Source organism: Oryzias melastigma, linkage group LG18 (genome assembly GCF_002922805.2).
Source record: "Oryzias melastigma strain HK-1 linkage group LG18, ASM292280v2, whole genome shotgun sequence".
Classification (NCBI taxonomy): domain Eukaryota; kingdom Metazoa; phylum Chordata; class Actinopteri; order Beloniformes; family Adrianichthyidae; genus Oryzias; species Oryzias melastigma.
The window spans coordinates 7,742,011-7,751,090 of NC_050529.1; the positions used below are offsets into that span (position 1 = coordinate 7,742,011).

Here is a 9,080-nt window from a genome sequence, read left to right on the forward strand (position 1 = left end):
AACCCCATTACTAACCCTTTAAGTCTAGAACCACAACCGAAGTTTTGTTGACTTTTGACCTTGGGAAGTGGGAATTGAATCTTGGATTAAAAACAAATTTAAACTCCTCTTTGAGATTTCGATCACATAACTCCTGGATCATCATTAGGAAACTAAATGGAAAACAAACTGTTGGAATTGGAATTTGCATATTTTAAACGGCGTTTGAGTGGCGAGCTTGCAAAAGTGGTGTTCCCTTATACCGTGGACATCTTTCACTGTAATCTTGTGAAAATTGAAAACATGAATCGTTGGCTTAAGATGAACGAATCTCTGTTGCCAAGGAAATCCAAAAATATACTTTTGCAGATTGAACAAAAAGCTACATAGACCTCTTTGTCACCCAAAGGCGACCGAAAAATACTATGGTTGCTATGGAGATAAAACCAATAGAAAAGCCACCATTTTTAAGAAAATGTCATGTTTTTTTAATGAATTTACCACATGTGGCGCTCCAGCGTAGAGGAGTGAGTGAGGGGTGTGTAGCAGGGCTGTAAGGGCAATGGTGTGTAGTGCCTGTGGGCCATACAACCCCATTCACAGTCTTTTCCTTTCTCCTGACCTTCCTCATCACAGCTTTCCTTGCTGTACTTCTCTGCTTCCCTGCTTCCCACCAACATCTCCATCAATGTCCTCACTTGTTTTGACAGCCAACACCTTACACTCGTTCCGGCGTCGAGCTTCCTCTGGTGTCATCCGCTGCCTTTCCACCCGTCTCCACTCCGGCTTTGTGGAGCTGCCTGCTCTCCATGTCTGTACAAGCTGTGAGTGTCAGCTGTTATCCCACGAGTCCCCATCGCTGCTCTTGGCTTGTTGCTCCACTCCATCCATTTGGCTGTCTCCATTTACAGCTGTCTGGTGCAGCCCTCCCACCCACACTTTGTCCTCCGAAGCCCCCTTCTGATTAACTCTTGCCGCCAAAGTGCCGATCAGCCTGCTCCCGGTGCTGGAATACTTTATTGTCATGTTACTGTACGTAAAGCACTTTAGAGGAGCAGAATTGGTTCAAAATTGTTGCAAAGGTGGTTTATGAGACCCTCAAACTCATGAAAATTAGATTCAGAATGAGAACAAGCAGCTTGTGTTGCACACAAATTGTGGCTGTTGATGTAACTGTAGAACAAAAATAAGAAATTTCGTGAAATAGAGGATCTTCTATTACAGATGACACGATTAAAATAAATATATAAATAAATGACACGACGTGAGGAAGTGTTCTCTCTCCCCCAGAGAAGTGGGTCCTGCATCAAACGCTGCTCGGTACAAGGACGCTTTTCAGAGCTGGAAGAAAAAAATGTCAGATGTGCTGGCACAACAATAGATTGTTTTCGCTGCAGACGTTCGGGCCTGTCGCCGGATAAAAAGCATGGGCGGAATGAAAGCCTGTAACAAAAGGCTGACTTCTCTGTTTGTGTCCCGCTGACCCTCGACTCTGGCCTGTCGTGACAAACCCGAACCTTTAGGAACCTTTAAACTGAAGCCTGTAGGACCCTGCATTTATGGTCGTGACAGGTAGATATGTCGGCATTCTCTGGTTTACCTTCAACATACTTTTTTCTTTTAACCGATTTTGTGTAACCAAGTCAAAGGTTTTCAGTCGTCCAGGTGTGTGGTTCTTAGTCATGTCAACTGGACTTTTTCTTTTGTAGATTTGAAACCATTTGTTCCTTATTCAGAGCTTCTACAGCAGCAGAAAATAACACAGTTTTGGAACTATCATAACTCATTTACGTCAATAATGTAATTCCAACGCAGAGAAAAATTGTCATGTACGGTGGTCGACACGGCTCACAAAAATACAAAAGAACACACAACGACAAAAGCGGAAGCAAAACGACAAAGGCCAACAACAATAAAAGCCGTCAACACGACGACAGAAATAAAAAAAACAAAAAACAATATTAAGAGGAACCAGTCAACTCAACAATAACCACTATGTGGTTTATTGCTCATCTTAATTTTCAGTTCTGAACTTTAATAAAAAAAAACATACATCCATCTTAAAGAGTTGTTTAATCTTTTTTTGAATCACATGGTTGCTGGAGCCTATCCTCATCACTGTCAGGCAAAGGCGGTGAACGTCCGGCAGTTTGTTGGTTCATCACAGGATTTACTTACTTTTAATTGTAACTGTTCATCCATTCTCCAAACCTGTTTAATCTCTTTCCAGGTCACAGGGTTGCTGGAGCCTATCCCAGACACTATTGGGCTGGGGGGCAGACAGCATTTGAGTTCATTGCAGGATGTTCTTACTACCAAAAAAAATAAAAACTATTCTTAGCGAAATGTTGGTTTATGAATATTGTAACAGTAGAAGCGTAATAATTCATTTTAACAATGATTCATAACATAATTTGTGTTTGATTGCCGACTCCATTCATTTTGATTTTGGTTCATTTTGAACAATCTGATTCGATGACCTTAAATATAATATAAATCGATTCATCGATTAGGCCAATTAATCATTACACACCTACATCATTGTATCTTTGTAAATAGAAATTGGGCTTTAAGACCTACTCTAATAAAAATAAGCTTTTTGTGTTTTAACATGTCATTGTAGCATTTTTCTCATAGTACATGACCTATTTAAAATAATTTACGATTAAAACTGCATTTATCTTTTTAAACTGGATGCTAGAAAATGCTCACACAGCTACTGAAATGGGCGTATCCAAGTCTTGCTCACACTTAGGTGTGTGAAACTTGTTGAAACATGTCGATTCTGGCTCTAAACTGTATGAACGGATTGATCTAGTATTGATCATCGTTATGTTTGCGCCGCTAATGTTAGCTTGAGGTTATAAGCTAGTACCTGAGCGCACAAACACTTTCAGCGACGGGAAGGGGGGGCGGGTTTCTCTGCACTAACAGTCCCGCCCACAATCCAGTATTCTAATGAGCTACTGCAGCTGTACATAAATTACATTTTTTGATTTCGGCTAAAAAGTTCATAATCAAAATGAAAAGATCACAATTTTACGATAGAAAAACTTGTTTGATTGGTTATGTAATATGTCTATTTTATGCATGATTGCTTGAAATAAACCACTTCTTTCATTCAAAATGATATGGTTGGAGTGGGACTTTGGAGAAGTTGAGCCTTTTAATTTACATGGAATTGAAATTCTTAGAACTAGCTAAATTTCAGGCTTGTTTGATTTACTTAAATTTGATTGTCTTCGAGTCATACCTGTCACAAATTGGCTGCCCAAAAATGCCTTTTTTGACCAAAACTCAGCTAAATTTGCACATATAGTGAAAGAACACAATCATACTAACAGAAATGTATCACAAACATCTCTCCCATGTAGGGAGAGAAATAGATGGTGGCTGTTTCCGTGAATGGCAGCATTTTCTGTTCCTCGCAGACGTGGATCTTTCAGGCTTAGGTCTCCTGTGTGTTTGATAAATATGTGGATTTGTTCAGGTGAGTCTTTCTCTTTCTGTGTCAACACACTGTTTTCCTGCTCTGTGTTACTCATCAGCAGGAGTTGCTGGTATTCGTTAGAACAGCAGAATCCTGGCTGTCACTTTTTATGGTTTGCTGCTTTTCTGACAAACATCTCTGTAACTAAACAAGTGTTTTATATCAAGAGATATTTTTAGGAGGAGATGGAGTTTGTTTTTTAGTGTCTTTCCGCCTTTTTAGAAGCACAAGTCACATTTTTGGGGGTTTAAATAACCCAGTGCTGACCTCAAAGGAACAAAAACATACGATTTAAACTGTTTTTACAGACTAATTGAAGCATATTGTTTATTAAAAAATTCACAAACGTTGGATTTTACACAAAATACATAACACGGATTGACAAATTAAAGATCTGTGGGAGTTTGTCACAAAGTGAACATCATAGACCTAATTTACCCAGCATGCACAGGGACGGATGGTAGACCTGTTTGTCCTTTAACTGCAAGCTTCATTTACGGTTGCAGATGTTGCTGGATGAACATTATCCCGCCTAAAGCTGCACAAGTCCCCCAAAATGAACATAAAAACAAGAAAATGAGCAATGCTGCCCACCACCGTTTTATTTTAAAACTTGTAAAGCACATTTAAAAGCCATTACGCAGCGTCAGATGTTCCTAAACTGTTTAAAATTGGTTTGAGACATATGGCAGCTGATGCCCAGGAAGTGGAATGGATTGCAGAATAACCTTAAGGTCGATCTCTGGCTCTTTTTTTTATGTCAGGCTGTCCTTGGGTAAGATATTAAACCACTCAAATGATACTCATGTACTTGTCGGCAAAACGAAATGTATGAACTTGAAAAGGGCTGCATGAGCATGTGGTAATGGGTCAAGGCTGCACTGGAAAATAAGAAATGGGCAACAAAAACTATCATTTAATTCAAAAACTGAGAAAAGAACTAGTTACATTTTTTGTCAGATGTTGGTGAGATTCTTTAATGGTTTCAATTAGTTTCATTGAAAGAGGATTTAAAATGGTTGAAAGAGGTGAGCATGACGCAAAGAGAAAATTTTACATTTGGGTTTTTTTTGGGTGTTTTTTCTTTTTAAGCTGTTTTGAAAATCATCTCTGGCTGTAAGAGCTAGAAATTCATCTTTTTTTCCTTTTTTAAAGACATAAAAAGTACTGAAGTGTTGCCCATTTTCAATGGAAATATGAGGGAGGAAATTCCCTAAAGGTTTAGGCCTTAAAAGACTTGACAAATGTAGCTTTAAAAACAAAAAAACATGAAGAAAATATCAGGACTGACTAGTGCTTAACTACATAAACTAAAGTCTTACGGCACAAAATAGGAAGGAGATCCAAGTGGTATGGTCACATGTACCCGTAAGGGTCCTAAAGACCCATTAGCTCTCATACAACTGTGTGAAATTTATTCTCTGCAACTGAATCATCCCCTTGGGGAGTGGTGAGCTGCAGACACAGCTGCACGCCAAACCCCCTAATCCCTAGTACTCCATGCTGGTGTAAAATTAATAGTTGTGTCATTCTCAAAACTTCTGGCCATGACTGTATTGTCCTTACCGGCTTGTTTCCCAGCTACTTCGGGGTGAAGGCAGGGCACACCCTAAATTAGGGCCGCCCAGTCCTTGTCCTCAAGATCTACCACCTTGGCTGTTTTCCAGCTCTCCTACTATTTCTTGCTGCTTGTTACCTGGATCAAGGGTGCTCAATCAATCAGAACACCTGAGTCAGCAAATCAGAAGAAAGCATCAAAGAGAGAACTGTAAAGCAGGCAGGGTAGGATATCTCAAGGACCAGGATTTGGCAGCTCTGCCCTAGATGGTTTGGTAGTCCATTTCAGGGCAGTTTTTAGCCCTTAAGACATGAGCTAATATTTAGGCTTACCCCCTAAACACGTTGTCACAGGCCTCCAGTTAAGGAGAATTAATTACAGAGGTAAAATAACCCAAAATGTGAAGTCCAACCATGTGGACTCCAGGTCCTAAGAGGTTAAATCCCACATAAAAAATAGTTTTGTATTGCTCCATTTGGCTTAAACAATGCCAGAAATGCCAGGTCAAATGGCAAATGCCACAAATGCCAGGTCATTTCTAAGAGTCACATCTTCAAATATCAACTCATGCATTAATCTTCTCTGGGTTTACCTAATCATACTTATTTTACTGTGGAAAAGAACATGTTGTGGAATTGATCCTATTGGATCTTGTCAGTCATTTCTAATCAAATATATTTGTTTAGTTTCTATGTGTTAGCTTCCACGTTCAAAACTCTTGCCTTTCACTAGGTCAATTTCAAGTTGGTTTTCGTACAAAACATACAGTTGAAAGTTAAACTAGTTGAACTTTGACCAATAAGGGATGGCCTCACAATCCCTTTAAGCTGTAGCCGCTCATCCCTATAAATTTCTATGGACCCGGACAACCAAAAAACCTACAGCACCCATACTGGTCAACCTCCTGTACAGGTGCATTTGAAATCATTGACCATATTTGAGTCACTTTAAAGACATAGGCCCAAAAAAGACTATTTCAAGCATAAGTGATTTCTAGGAACCAGTTTTCTACTTGTCTGTGCAAAGTATTTATAGACTTGAAGAGTATTCTTGGAGGAAGATGTCTGGATTTTAGTTAAAATTTAGGGATGCCGACTTGTGTAACCATCAAGTGTTTGTTTTTCAGATGGATGGAAGTACTTGTGCAGCTTCATAGAGACTTGGGTGAGTCAAAGTCAAGCTTCACACCTTTTTTTACCTCTTTTCTTCAGGCGGTGAAAGAGCAAAAATGTAAAATCCACACGCCTTTGCAGAATTAAATGTTCTCATTGTCTTAAGGCTCAACAGTTTAAAAAGAAAACGGCAACGGCAAGCATTTCCCCGAGCCTCATTTTGGCTGAGAGGCAGTAAAAAACATGAAAGAGCGTGACCTTTTCCCAATGTTTTCATTTTTTTCCTCCACACAGCGTCTTTCTGGAACGCGGCGCGCTTCAACAGATGGTTTGGAAGCCCGTCTGTGGCGTTCCTGACTTTGACATCAAAGTCTCATCTGACGATCAGGAAAGCTGTGACAGTTATTGGCACACCTGATGGCGGACCTGCCATCAGTTGGACCGCGTTCAGGGCGGCGGACAGTTGGATGGGGAAAGCTGCTAAATGATGCAGCAAATCTCGGAATGTACTTGCGGCAGCCGTGAATGCAAAGGAACCGAGAACTTTCAAACTTGACAGTAATCAGCTCAAATCCTAAAATACGCGCCTTCCTTTTGTCTGTCAGAGTAAAGACCAATTAGACTAATGGTTGAAGAAGATGTCGCTTAGATGCAGCTGATAGATCTTGATTGTGAGACCTCTTTATTTTCATTTTTGTCGTCTCTGACTGCACTGTTGTGCTGCATTTCATAACCACTGTGTCACTGCTCTGAGACATGGTGATACTCACATAAAGACTAAGCAACAAAGGCATCTTAAAGAGTCTTGTAAAGGTACAGGAGTTATTGTGAGCTGTTGATCTTTTTTCAATAGATTTGCCGTGATTATGCAAACCATAACCATCATCTTAAAACAAATATTTTCTCCTAATAAAACACATTGTTTCCCTATAAACTGGACAAAAGACGCATCAATGTGAGCAGTCGTGTACAAGCTGTTCTTTTGGATCTATAGATACACCCTTATGTACAAAGGCTCTGCATTTTACTGTACTGTGCCACACAGAGCACACATTTTTCTCAGGAAGTGCAATGCGGCAGCACCCTAATGACACAAGCCACTTCAGACCCCCATCCTGCTGAGACGCCTCCAGCTCGCAGAGCGCCAGCACCACCAAGTGGACAGGCAGGCTACTGCAGGGCCGGAGACACAGCGGCTGCCTGATGAAGTGTGACAGGGTCATTTAATCTCCTGTAAAAACACAAACGGGGACTCGCGCACACTCATTTGATTTGTGACATTTATAAACAGCCGTTCTGATGAGATTTAAAGCAGCCGAGGATGTAGAGCCAGAGGGAGAAACTCGGTTTAGAAAGATTGCATCCTGACACGCGATACCATGTTAGCCACTCACCAATTTGCCTTTTGTTTGGTCATTTTTTCAATTCATCTTTAACTTCCGAGATTCATTATCTTTAATGGGTTTTCTTAAAAAACATATTCACACCCACTGTTTACCTCATAGGGCATTTGGGTCAATTAGACAACAATGTTATGCTGTGTTGACCCAAATCTCCTTTGATGTCAATGATAATGAGGCATTTGTGTTAAACTGACCCCATAAATGCTTTTCTTCACTTCAAGTACCTTTCAATAATGAAATAAGCTGCACGAAAGAAAAAAAACATAGGATTTAGATTATATTCAATGAAAATGACTCAAAAAAAAAGGTTAGATTGAATTAGTTTTGCAGAGTTCTTTGCCTCAGTTGACATGTGGGTCAATTTGACCCAGACTCCACACATGAGTGACCAAATCTTTGTTCAGTGTTTTTGGTCAAATTCCTCCAAACATCCTGTGGGAAAACTTGTTTGTGTTGCTTTTGGGTCAAATTGACCCCCCCCCATCCTTCTGGACCCCCATGTGTTTATGAAACCAGTGCAAAAGAAAATAAAAAAAAACCTGACACACTAGAATCTGAGCTAATCTTTAGAAAGACATAATAACTAAAAAGAGTATGATTTCAAAACAACTTTGCAGAACTATTTCTCATATAGGATCCATGGGTCAATTTGGCCCGACCTTTTCCCCCTTCTTTTTGCAACTTTGAGATTTTTGGCTCTTTTATGTTGTTTACCTCAAGGTTAATTTTTTTCATGTTCATGTTTATTGGTTTAGTTTGCTATTTGTACAGTCAACACAATATAAACATCCAATAAAAAAGTAATAGGTAGAAGCTAATGAAGCTATTCGATGCCTTGAAAACTAAGCAATGACCATCCTGATCAGCGTGACAAAGAAATAGATAGAATCAAATAAACACTTTGTACAAACAGATAAAAGTAAATAAATCTTACATAAGTGTATTGTAATCATTTACACAATTACGTTTTATTTTATTTTTTTTAATTGCAAAAGTTTCCTAAACAACAGACAATTTACATGTTAAGTTGCTTGAAATTAAACTAATGCTATGTTTGAGTTTTCTTAATTTTTAAATTTTTTCCTTGGGGATCTGAATAAAAAGGGATTTATCTGTGACACTCCTGCATGACTAGAAGATCCCAACCAAACCATGTTGTTCTTATAAGAACTCCTTCACAAATCCCAGTGTTGAGTCTGATTCCTGACTTGGCTCGGTTCTTTTTTTTCGACTCACCTCATAAAGTTGGCAGACATACAATAGAAGAAGAGAGTGCTTGGATCAATAGTGTTGAAGCTGCTGCTCTTTGGAGGTTGACTCTTCTATTAAAATGAGACTGCCGAGTAAGGATTAAAATAAGAAAAAAGAACTATTATTTCAAAGAGGAGCTCTTTGCACCTTCGCGTGTGAAAACTGTTTCAGTTCTTAGGTTTTTTTTGCTATTTTTAATGTAGCACAATTCCACACATGGTCATTTCTGCTTTTAGTTGTCATAGATGTTATTTCTTTGTTAAGTGTATGGCTTAAAGATTTCAAGA

General features: G+C 39.3%; 1 long non-coding RNA gene across 1 annotated transcript in view; it reads left to right on the plus strand.

The window, feature by feature from the left end:
- Window positions 1-8,645, plus strand: part of LOC118600008 — a 53,133-nt gene extending 44,488 nt beyond the window's left edge. Inside the window, exons 3-4 of the long non-coding RNA XR_004949573.1 lie at window positions 6,154-6,191; window positions 6,434-8,645. This is a non-coding gene — a long non-coding RNA (uncharacterized LOC118600008). The remainder of the gene's footprint in view (window positions 1-6,153; window positions 6,192-6,433) is intronic.
- Window positions 8,646-9,080: the final 435 nt, after the last annotated feature.